This window comes from Aegilops tauschii, chromosome 5 (genome assembly GCF_002575655.3).
Source record: "Aegilops tauschii subsp. strangulata cultivar AL8/78 chromosome 5, Aet v6.0, whole genome shotgun sequence".
Taxonomy (NCBI): domain Eukaryota; kingdom Viridiplantae; phylum Streptophyta; class Magnoliopsida; order Poales; family Poaceae; genus Aegilops; species Aegilops tauschii.
In genome coordinates this window covers 191,779,071-191,791,687 of record NC_053039.3, presented here as the reverse complement: position 1 = coordinate 191,791,687, position 12,617 = coordinate 191,779,071, and positions in this window count along the sequence as shown.

Here is a 12,617-nt window from a genome sequence, read left to right as displayed (position 1 = left end):
GGCGCTCAAGAAACAGCTAGTTGAGCCGCCCATCCTTGCGTCTCCAATTGAGAAAGACCCTTTCTCCTATATGTGACAGCTAATAGTCGGGTTGTCAGTGTGGCGATAGTTGTGGAGCGCAAGGATCCGGGTAAGGAGTACCCTGTGTAGCGGCCGGCTTATTATGTCAGTGAGGTATTGATTGACCAAGCAATGATCTCCACATTGGCAGAAATTGGTGTATGGGGTGTTCATGGCGAGTCGTAAGCTAAAGCATTATTTTCTTGGTCACCCTATTACTGTAGTCAGTTCTGCACCTTTGGGGGATATTATTCAGAATCGCAAAGCTACAGGCCGGGTGGCTAAGTGGGCAATTGAACTTGGGCCTCATGGCTTGAAATATGTGCCAAGGGCAGCCATCAAATCTCAAGCTTTGATGGATTTCATAAATGACCGGACCGAGTTGTAGACACCTGAGGAGAAGCCTGGCAACACATATTGGACAACCCACTTTGATGGGTCCAGGCAATTGGAGGGCTCGGGGGCTAGAGTTATTTTGACTTCCCCACGAGGTGATAAATTATGTTATGCGCTGTGGCTAATATTTCCTTGTACTAATAATGCATCTGAGTATGAGTCTCTACTCCATGGCCTTTGTATGGCCAAAGAGATGAATTTAAGATGGGTCAGGTGTCTGGGCGACTTAGATCTTGTGGCTCAACAAGTCCCTGGCAAGTGGGACTCTAAGGACCCGCGCATGGCGGCTTATCATCAGACAATTGATAATATTGCTGGTCATTTTCAAGGTTATCAAGTGGATCACCTCGACCGATGAAAGAATGAGGCGGCTGATGCCTTAAGCCGGCTTGGGTCTCAGCGTAAGCCGGTTCCTCCTAATGTGTTCCTGGATGTACTACACAATCCCTCTATCAGGTTACCGTCCGAAGAAGATCTTGCAGTTCCCGACCCGGAGACCGGCTCTTCATGCTATTCCAGATTGGACTTTCCCTTATCTATCTTATATGACCCGGGGCGAGTTACTAGAGGATGAAATTTTGGCAAGGCAGATAACCCGGCGGTCTAAGTCCATGACTATCGTCAACAGCGAGTTACACCACTGAAGTGTGACAGGGGTATTCCAGCATTGTGTTTCTCCTAAGGAGGGCCGCAAAATTTTATGAGAGATTCATGAAGGTGATTGTGGTCATCATGCTGGTTCAAAGTCTTTAGTGGCTAAGGCGTTTCGTCATGGGTTTTATTGGTTGACGGCTCATGCTGATGCAGAGATATCGTCAGTAAGTGTGACGGATGTCAAAAAATTTCTCGATGAGCTCATGTGTCGGCTCAAGAGTTGCGGACGATTCCAATAACTTGGCCGTTTGCAGTCTAGGGGCTTGATATGGTTGGATCTTTCAAGAGGTATAAATATAAGAAGACCCACCTTTTGGTGGCAGTTGACAAGTTTACCAAGTGGGTAGAGGCAGAGCCAGTTAGCAAGTGTGATGCAGCAACCGCAGTTCAGTTTGTTAAAAAGTTGATCTTCCGCTTTGGTTACCCTCATAGTATCATCATTGATAATGGCACTAATTTTTCTAAAGGTGCTTTGAAGGAGTTCTGTCAAAGAGAGCATATTCATCTTGATGTTTCTTCTGTGGCTCATCCACAGTCTAATGGTCAGGCGGAAAGGGCTAACTAGGAGATTTTGAGAGGCATCAAGCCCCGACTTATGGTTCCTTTGGAAAGAATGCCGGGTTGTTGGGTTGAGGAGTTACCTTCAGTACTTTGGAGTATCAATACTACCCCCAACAGGTCAATAAGCTATACGCCTTTCTTCATGGTCTATGGTGCAGAGGCGGTTCTCGCAAGTGATATCTGTCATGACTCGGCATGAGTGGCGGCTTATGTTGAAACTGATAATGAGACGACACGACAGAATGCACTTGATGCTTTGGATGAAGAACGTGACCTTGCGGCGGCTCATTCAGCAATATACCAGCAAGACATGCGTTGCTATGATAGCCGCAAATTCAAGACTCAGGCATTTCAAGAAGGCGACTTGGTGCTCCGGCTGATCCAAGATCAGACAGATATGCACAAGTTATCCCCACCTTGGGAAGGACCTTTTGTGGTCAGTAAGAATCTTAGTAATGGCTCGTATTATCTCATTCATATACGTGAGCACAAGAAGTCACACACCTCTGAGGAGGAGACTAACAGGCCGTGGAATATCGCTCATCTTCGGCCTTACTATACTTGAGCCATCGGCTCTCCCCATTGTACATACTTCTGTCGATGTATATATCTTTTTATGATCAATATAATAAAGCCGGCATCCCTGAAAATTCAGGGCTTCCATCGTTTCATTTCTGTGTATCTGAGTCTTTATTAATAGGTCATAAGATCACTTGGGGGCTTCCAACCCACCGGGTTTAGCTTTCATACCCTCTTGGCTGGCCTAAGTTGCAATATTATGAGTTACACCTGCATGTTTGCAACTTGCTACTCCGCCAAGTGACCCGGCGAACACTTAACAGTCAATCTTTTTTAAGACCATGAACTTGTTAAGGTTAAAACAGCAGCTTGTGTCATGTGAGAGCCAGCTTACAGTGAGCTAGGATAAACTCAACGGCTGTGCGGCCTTGAAAGCACAAGGCTTGTGAGCCAACTTGTTTGGCCGTGTTTTGGAAAACCGGCCCAACAATTATTTGAGATTCGTTGTATTTTTTCTTTTGGTTTCTTTGGATATTTTTGAAGTTTTTGCTTTTGTGCACATTTTGATAATCTGGGTCGTGAGGCTCTGGATTATGTGGCTCATGTTTGAGTGTTTTGCGGTTATAACCCGCCCTGGCTTTGGACTTTAAGTCGCCAGTATATTTTGGTTTGAACAGCCGTGGTCATGAGGCTGCAAGTTCTTGGGTTGTCACCCAAACTGGCTTTTTAAACCGCCAGCATGATTTGACTCTATAGGTATGTTTTGAACTATTATAAGAGACTATGAGTCTTCAGGTTTGGTAACCTGCCCTGGCTTTAAGTCGCTAGTATGTTTTGGCTTGAATAGCCTTGGCTATAGTCTTTTCAGTAGTCATATAAGGCTACATATTTTTGGGTTGTCACCTGCCCTGGCTTTTGACTTTAAGTCGCCAGTACATATGTTATTTAATTTTTTGCAGGACATGTAAAACTTCAAATGAAAATAAGAGTCATGGTATGGCTCATATATGATCGCATCAGGCCCATCATAAAGATTAAACTGGCGGAGAAAAAGTCAAGATCAGCATGCATGAAGGCACGACATGGCGGATCATTGTTTTACACTACCCTATTACAAGGCTTTACACTAAGCCCAAAAAAGTTTTGAATCAAGTGTTTCTGGAGCTATACGCCCATAACCCGGCCTGAGAGCCGCCTGGGTCATCATCACTATGATCAGTTGTCCTCCTGCCGCCTTGAAGCTTGTGGGTCATCCTGCACCGGCTCTTCCTCGTCGATCATCTAAAGATCAGTCTTTGTCCAGTCGATGCCGGTTAAAGCTTCGGATGTGGCCTCGTCATTTAGTATAGTGGAATGATCAACATCAGGGCGAAGATATGCTTATGCCGAGGAGGAATGAGATTGACAACATCATGAGCTGGCGGCTTAATCTTCTGGTTGTTGTCGTCATAAGCCGGCATGCACTTGTTTAAATTTAGCTCTTCAATGAGCTTGCAGGCCACGGGCCGCATCTCTCGGACGCATTGATTGAAGTATTTTTCTTCAAATGCTGACTGGTCATCCTTGAATTCCGAGCACCCGGTGGTTATTTACTTTGGGTCAAGCTTAGATTGCCATGCTTTGGCCTGGCCAAGAGCAACGATGGCTCCGTCTCGGGCGACTGATAATTTTATTTCTTCAATCTGGCCTGGGACTATTGACAGATGATCCAGAACAGTCTTGATTTGACTCACGGTTTTCTGTTCCCTCCTAAAGCCACAAGACAGCGGAGAGTGCCACTATATAACTGCTCTGTTAGAGAGTAAATCTCCTTTAGCTACAAACATGTCTTGACCAAGACTTGCACTCCCGGGGCCTGTTAAAAAGTTATACAAGAGTCGCTAGCGAGTTATCAATGCATATATATATGAGAAGCCAGGCGGGTTATAGAATTTGAATGGCACATTACACTCACCGAAGATGGCAGTTCTCATTTGAGAGATGTGTTGTTTTAAGCCGGATAACTCTTCGGTTACCGGCTTAAGCGCAGCTTCAGCATCTTCTGCCTTTTTTGTTAGAGCAGCCTTCAGCGCTAACTTGGCCTTGGACTTTCTGTCTGCTACAGCTTTACACTTTTTCTTAAATCGCCAACTTGTGATTCCTTCATGTTCAATTCTTCCTGAAATAAATAAGGCAATGGTTACAATGCTAGGACCAAGTTTGATGAGATGCGGTTAATCAAGTTCCAAGCACATTGCAAACAATACACTTGGCACTTGGGGGCTTATGTAGGTCATTTTAATCTAATTATGACCCGGCTCACTTTATTAAGTTAGGCCGGCCCTTGGGGGCTACATGTTTGGATTTCTTAAGTGACTATAAGTCCCGGCTCACTTTATTAAGTTAGGCCGGCCCTTGGGGGCTACATGTTTGGATTTCTTAAGTGACTATAAGTCCCGGCTCACTTTATTAAGTTATGCCGGCCCTTGGGGGCTACATGTTTGGATTTCTTAAATGACTATAAGTCCCGGCTCACTTTATTAAATAAAGCTGGCCCTTGGGGGCTACACGTTTGGATTATTTAAGTGATTATAAAGTCCCGGCTCATCTTGTTAAAACTAAGCCGGTCCTTGAGGTTGCAAATTGGAAAAGGTTACAAGTCTACAGCATACTCGCTATTTTCCTATACTCTAGACTTGGCGGCTATATGAATGTATATGGAAAGGGGTTAGCAACATACCTCATAGCGTTCCTTCATAAGGTTAACTAAGTCGGCTTCCAGGTCATGGCTAGTATGAAGGTGGTTCAGATAACCTGTGAGGATGTCACTGGCATTGAGGGTGGAGTAGCTTTCCAAGTCCAGCTTCGCCTTGCCTTTGTCCAAGGAAGGAGATTCTTCCTTCGTACCATGCTTAGATAGCACAGTGGAAGCCCCTGGCGCTGTATGAGCCGTCCCAGTGATGGTGACGTCATTAGAGTCCTTTTCAAGAGGGGTCTCTTCAGCTGGCTTCGGAGGAGTTGCCGACTTAGGGCTCGGTGGGTCATGACTGGCCGCCGAGTTAAATTCAGTATCCATTTTCTCAGGGACAGTGGCAGGTCATTAATATGTTCTTCCAGGTCTTGAGTGAGGGCCTCAGAAATATCTGCAGACTGCTTCTCTGGTTCAGTAGTTTTGGGATCCTTTGAAGACCCGCCCAGCTTCTGTTTCTTGCCTTCCTTTGCCACGCCTTTGACAAAGATACAAAGTTGATGAGTATATCATTACAAATCATTAATAAACAAATTGAAATACTTACCCCTGGGCGATCTTAAAAGTTGGCATCTGAGTCCCAGAAGATGTCGGTGCAACTAACCCTGGGTCTGTTGCCCAGACCATGCACATGCCTAAGAGCAAGGTTGCGACATCCAAGACCAGACCAAGTAGAAGAGATAGCTCTTTGAGGAGTCAAAGAGCAGATCAAGAAGACCAAGTCAAGCCAAAGGAAGCAAGATACCACTAAGGGAAAGCCTCCCTTGCCGGGTACGTGAGCCTGGTGAGGACGAGGTTGCTCCAGAGACAAGTCTCAGGACTACCCCGGCAAGCTTGCCAGGGTGTCGAGGGCGGACCACCCCGCCAAGGCTCCACCACTCCACCTCGCAGCAACGCAAGTCATTGATTGGTGCGGTGTCAAGCCCCCAAGTGGCTAAGTGCCTGTTTCTTGACACATGGCAGCCACTTCTGAGGGAAATCGCCTCCAAATGACACCCGTTCAGAGACGTGTCAAGCAGACAGACAAGAAGGTGGCCGAACAGCCCGGCAAGGCTTGCCAGGCATGCCATGATGTGACACTAAGCGGCGCATTTAATGCGCTCTGCCCCGTATGTAAAGTTAGGTATGATAGCACTGTTTGCTATCTAATCAGTACACAGTGAGTGATTTGCCATTGTGGTGACCCCTTGATCTATAAAGGAGGGTCGTGGCAACCATAGAAAGGATTCGGACCCTTGTACACTCATACGCGCACAGCCGCTCTCACCCCGAGGCAACCCTGCCGGGCAAGAGCGCCGCGTCTCCACCCCGGTCCTCTCATCGATCCACCAAAGCATGAGTAGGGTATTACGCCTCGCGGCGGCCCGAACCTAGGTCAAACTGCCCGTGTGATCTCTGCCATGCTGAGCGACGTTCTCCACTCTTTGTGCATTGTGCTCATCCCCCTGCCGAACCACAAGGGCCTCATGGCCCCATAGGTGGTCGTGGTTTCCCACGACATCTTTGGCGCGCCATGTGGGGGAAGTGCTTGCGCGAACCCGAGAAGCGTACGCAGCGCGTCATCTTCATCGTTATTTTCTTCATCACCGGCTCCATCGTCCATGGCGCCCAAGAAGAAGCCCAGTGCCGCAGCCCACCCTTCCACCTCGAAGGCCCTGTTGCACACGGCCACCGACGCCACAAGGGCTACCGGGACGCATGGGGATGTGGATGCTGCGGGGGACGTGGTCGCGCAGACGACGTCATCACCACCTCCCTTGCGGCCGAAACGGGAGAAGGAGGCACCGGAGAAGGACATCACCAACAGCATCCCAGGGGCCCCACTCCATGAGGTACGGGTGGAGATATCATTCCATCTGCACCTCTCCGCCCGGCCGAAGGGCACAACCGTAGCAGCGGCACTCGTTCTGGGGTGAATCGCAACTCTCCGGCCGCTCCCACTACGGGCGCGGCCGCAGGGCATGCGCCACCCACGGAGCGAGCTGGCCCAGCCAATGCACCAAACGGAGCCGCTGGTCCTCAAGCGCCTCCACCTCGTCACCACGCCATCCCGGTGACTGGCTCACAACGATGAGAACACGGTGCGGCCACTACCAGCACCATCAGGAGCCGAGCGACGTTACGATCTACATCGTCCTCCATGCCAAGCACCGCTTTAGAGGCCATGGCACGGGCCCAACTACTGTAGAGATTTCCGCCGGCAATCGATCAGATGGATGAGCGGAGAGCCAGCATTCAGAGCCTGATTGGTTTCGCCGAGGCGGGAGGATCACAGCGAGCTGGCCTGCCACGGCCTCCCCAGGCGATGATGACGGCCCATGCTGCTGGCCATGCGGAAGGGGGCACCCCCGCGGTGCAGTCCCCTCTGCAGCGGCCAGCACAGGGGCCACAGCCGGAGCCACTCCACCAGGAACCCGATGATGTCTCGATGGCTTCGTCCGACCCTCGAGCGCGTCAAGGCCAATGGCGAGTCCTGGAAGACAGGGAAAGGGAAGGCGCGCGTCACCATCGAGCGACGCCATGACGCCCACCGCCAGTCTGACAGGCGCAATGGCCCCGACGTTGATGAACCCACGCTCGGTGAAGGTGGGTACCTACCTTTTGAGGTTTGGTGCCCCGACTTTACTCCTTAGTTTCGGAAAGTCCGTTGACCATCTACTCGCACGTTCAAGCTAGAAATACCAGAGAAGCGTGATAAGGAGAAAGGTCAAAGTGGCGCTGGCGGGAAGGGCCGAGGCGGCGGAGCAAGCCGCCCCGACAAGGCTCCTCGGAATCAAGGAAAACCCGCCAGAGGCCGTGAAAGGAGGATTGCAATGATGAGAGTGATGGAGGAGATGAAGGGGAAACTAGCGAGCAGGAGTTCCAAAAAGCCACTGACGCCCTGTGCATTGATGGGGGTGCATCTTTGCACTCCTCTCACCACCAACTTAAACAGTGGGCACATGAAGTCAATGTCATGGAGCCAGCGGCAGATTCTCGGAATTTGCTCAAATGGTCCCGCACGCCCATCGTCTTTGACAAAGAGGATCACCCCGACCACACCACCGCAGTAGGGTGCTTACCATTGTTGGTCTCACCAACAATCCGCAACCTCAAAGTCACAAAGATGTTCGTTGACGGCGGGGCCGGGTTGAATCTGATTTCTCCAAAGGTCATCGGCAAACTTCAGATAGCAGAGGAAGAGCTCAAGGTTACTGGCACATTTCAAGAGATCAACCCCGGCAGGAGTCGTCCTAAGGGGAAGATCACACTACCGGTGACATTCGGGGGAGTTGAATTACCGGACTGGGAAGATCGTGTTTGATGTGGTCGACCTCCCCCTGACGTACAATGGAATCCTTGGCCGCCCAACTCTGGAAAAATTCATGGCGGCATCCCACTATGCCTACAACACCTTGAAGATGCCAGGGCTGATAGGCGTCATTTCCATTCCATCAGACGAGAAGGACGCAATCATTTGCATGGACAAGATGTATCGGGAAGCAGTCGTGGCAGAGGCCGCTGAAGACACTGTTCCTGCCAAGGAAAGTAAAGGAAAGAAGAAAGCTAACAATGATGCCATCAAGGAATTCGGGAGGCGTACCTCCTCGGAGTATGCTACGCCTGTTGATGAATTCCCGAAGAGTTCCAATAGCAAGAGACCCAAGGCTGCTGCACCCGCTATGAAAAAGGTCCCGGTAGGGTTGGCTGGCGCTGAAGGTACCTTCACTATCAGTGCCACCCTCGATGACAAATAGGAAACTGCGCTCGTTGCCTTCCTGCGAGCGAATATCGATGTGTTTGCCTGGCAACCATCTGATATCCCCGGTGTTCCCAGGGAGGTAATAGAGCACCACCTTGTTGTCTGCCCACATGCCCGACCCGTCAAGTAGAAGGTCCAGAAGCAAGCTCTGGAGTGGCAGCAGTTCATTGTCGAGGAGATCAAGAAACTTGAGGCAGCTGGTCTGGTCAGAGGAGTATTGCATCCAACGTGGTTAGCAAATCCTGTGGTGGTACGCAAGGCTAATGGGAAATGGAGGCTTTGCATAGATTTTACAGATCTGAACAAGGCATGCCCGAAGGACCCGTATCCCTTGCCGCGCATCGACGAGATTGTGGATTCCACCTCCGAGTGTGACCTGCTTTCTTTCCTGGATGCATACTCTGGATACCACCAAATTCATGTCCAAGGAAGACGAACAGAAGACCGCGTTCATAACCCCATGTGGCACGTACTGCTTCGTACGGATGCCCTTCGGGTTGAAGAGCGTCGGATCCATTTTGCAAGGGCAGTCCAAATTGGCTTTGAGTCCCAGCTGCATAGGAACATCGAAGCTTACATGGATGATATTGTGGTCAAGACTAAGGACAGATCAAGCCTCATTCAGGATTTGGAAGAAACATTTGCTAATCTGCGCAAGATTAACTTGAAGCTGAACCCGGAGAAGTGTGTGTTTGGCGTTCCTTCCGGCAAGCTACTTGGCTTCTTTGTGTCCCATCGGGGGATAGAGGCCAACCCCGATAAGATCAAGGCTATCGAGCAGATTCAAGCACCCAGGACAGTTAAGGACTGAAGACGTTTGACTGGATGTGTTGCCGCGCTTAGCAGATTCATTTCCAAGTCTGCTGAGCACGCCTTGTCGTTCTTCAAAATCATGAAGAAGGCAGGACCCGTGGAGTGGACCCCGGAGGCAAACGCTGCGCTACAAGATTTGAAGACTTATCTTTCCTCTGTGCCCACTTTGGTCGCTCCCAAACCACAAGAGCCGTTGCTGCTATACTTAGCGGCCACTAATCAAGTGGTTAGTGCTACACTGGTGGCGCAGCGGGAAGTGGATGAAGCGGCAGCCACAGCCATTGTCCCCTCTGGGGAGGAAAATGAACATGTCCCAGCAAGGTCAAATGCAGTTCAAGACAAAGGAGAGCAAGGCAGCGGAGACAGTCCCAAGGTTGCGACAAGGAAGAAGGTGGTTCAGCGCCCAGTGTACTTCGTTAGCTCCCTGTTGCAGGGGGCTAGGTCCAGGTACTTTGGTGCGCAAAAGTTCATTTTTGGCCTCGTTATGGCCTCAATGAAACTGCACCACTACTTTCGAGCCCACGAGATCACGGTTATCACCCGTTTTCCTTTGCAACAGATACTCAGAAACCACGAGGCCACCGGCAAGATAGTGGAGTGGGCCTTGGAGTTATCCATCTTTGGTTTGAAGTTTGAGAGTACATCAACTATTCAAAATAGAGCACTGGCAGAGTTTATTGCAGAGTGGACGCCAACCCCTGATGAAGAAGTGTTGGAGACAGTTATTCCCAGCAAGGAAGCGCCCCAAGAATGGATTATGTATTTTGATGGTGCCTTCTCCCTACAAGGTGCAGGGGCTGGCGTGCTTCTTGTTGCTCACACCTGGGGAACACCTTAAGTACATCGTCTAGACGCATTTTCCTCGGGAGAAGGTTACCAACAATACTTCAGAGTAGGAAGGGCTCCTTGCTGGGCTCAGGATTGCAACAGAACTGGGGACCAAGAAGCTGATTATCCGCGGAGACTCACAACTTGGTGAGACAAGTGAACAAGGATTACCAAAGTCCATTGATGGAGGCATACATTGAGGAAGTAAGAAAGTTGGAGGAGCACTTTGACGGATTACAAACAGAGCACATACCCCATGCGGAAAACAACATTGCTGATCATCTATCAAAGGGCGATGCGCAAAAACTCCCTGTGGAACCAGGGACTTTTGTTCTATGTCTGACTCAGCCCTCCGTATCCTTGGCAACAATGTCCAGAAACAGGAGGAAACTGGACTCCGACAAGCCTCTCCTGGTAGAACCTCCCGAGGCTCCCGGTAGAGAGCTTGGCAGGAACAACTCCCCTTCGGTCGCTGAGCTGCCCCCTCCCGCCAGACCACCAGTGCCCACAGTCGAGGAGTGCGCTCCCACGAATGAGGAGGTGCCACTAGTCCTTGTTTCCGAGCCTCAGGCTCCAAATTGGGCACGCACATAGTCCATTTCCTCCAAACTGAAGAACTTCCCGAAGAGCAATAAGAAGCTGAAAGAGTAGCCCGGAGGGCCAGTATATATCATTTTGTTAATGACACACTGTACAGAAGAAGGCCCAACGATGTGAAATTGAAGTGCTTTTGCCGGGAAGAAGGAAAGAAATTGTTGGCAGAGATACATGAGGGTATGTGCGGATCACACATTGGATCGAGGGATCTGGTTGGAAAAGCCTTTCGGCAAGGATTTTACTTGCCCACGGCCCTCCAAGATGCAGTTGAGTTCATCACCAAATGTGAAGCCTGCCAGTTCCATTCCAAGAATATCCATCTGCCTGCCCAAGCTATTCAGACAATCCCTCTATCATGGCCATTTTCGTTCTGGGGGCTCGACATCTTGGGGCCCTTCCCCCGTGTTACCGGGGGCTTTGAATTCTTGCTCATTGCAATCGACAAGTTTACAAAGTGGCCGGAAGTAGAGCCCGTGAGAAAGGTGACTGCTCAGTCAGCTATCAAGTTCTTGAAAGGATTGGTGTGTCGCTTCAGGGTCCCTGCCTGAATCATCACCGACAATGGCACCCAATTCATGAGCCATGCCTTCATGCAATACGTTCATGCCCTCGGAAGTAAGATCTCATTCGCCGCTGTTGCTCATCCAAGGAGCAACGGGCAAGATAAGAGGGCGAATGCTGAAGTGTTGCGAGGACTCAAGACAAGGACAATTGATAAGCTGCAGAAGTGTGGCAGGCAATGGATCGGCGAGCTGCCGGTGGTTCTTTGGTCCCTCAGAATGACACCAAATCGAGCTACTAGGCAGACTCCCTTCTCCCTAGTCTATGGGGTAGAAGCAGTTATCCCCACGGAACTCATTTACGGGTTACCTTGAGTGCTTGCCTACGATGAAGTAGCGCAAGAACAGCACCGGCGTGATGACATTGTGCAACTTGAGGAGAACCGTCTCTGGGCTGCTACACGTGTTGCATGCTACCAGCAAGCCCTTCGTCGCTATCACAGCCGCAGGGTTCATGCCCGGAGTTTTGAGGAAGGCGACCTTGTCCTTAGGTGTGTTCAGTCTGTCACAAACAAGTTGACGCCAAAGTGGGAAGGCCCTTACCGGGTAGTACGAGTCACCAGACCTGGCGCAGTCCATCTGGAGACCGGAGATGGCATTCAGTTGCAAAACTCATGGAACATTGAGCATCTCCGTAAGTTCTACCCGTAAGGCGCGCGATAGCCACCCTTTTGTATAGGTCTTGCTGATGCTGCATGTAACCCCTTGTCCAAAGCCAGCCACAGACCCTGAGCAACAGAGAAATAAATGAAGCGCTGGGGGCCACCGACAAATTGCATGCATAAGCATAAGCATATCATGAGCATAGCATGTTCATGTAGATAAGATCGTATGTGGCATCATTTTCATCTGCACTAAACTGCAGGCTCCTACCGTGGACTCGGTCCCGAAGAGGAGGAGAGAAAAACAGCCTACATTGTAATACCCAGCAAGCCAAACAGATAAGTTCTTTCTTACCCATACATGTTCTGTAAGTAGACACTTGTGCATGTGAAAACCTCGCCACTTCCGAAACTTAGGTGCTTCCATTCTTGACTCGAACGTTGCTTGGTCAGCATGGTTGCAGTGGATTACATAATTTAAACTAAAGTTTGGCAAGTGCCTACACATTTAAGATTGAAAAAAGATAAGTGCCCCTGATGCCCTTTCTTGTCCCTCT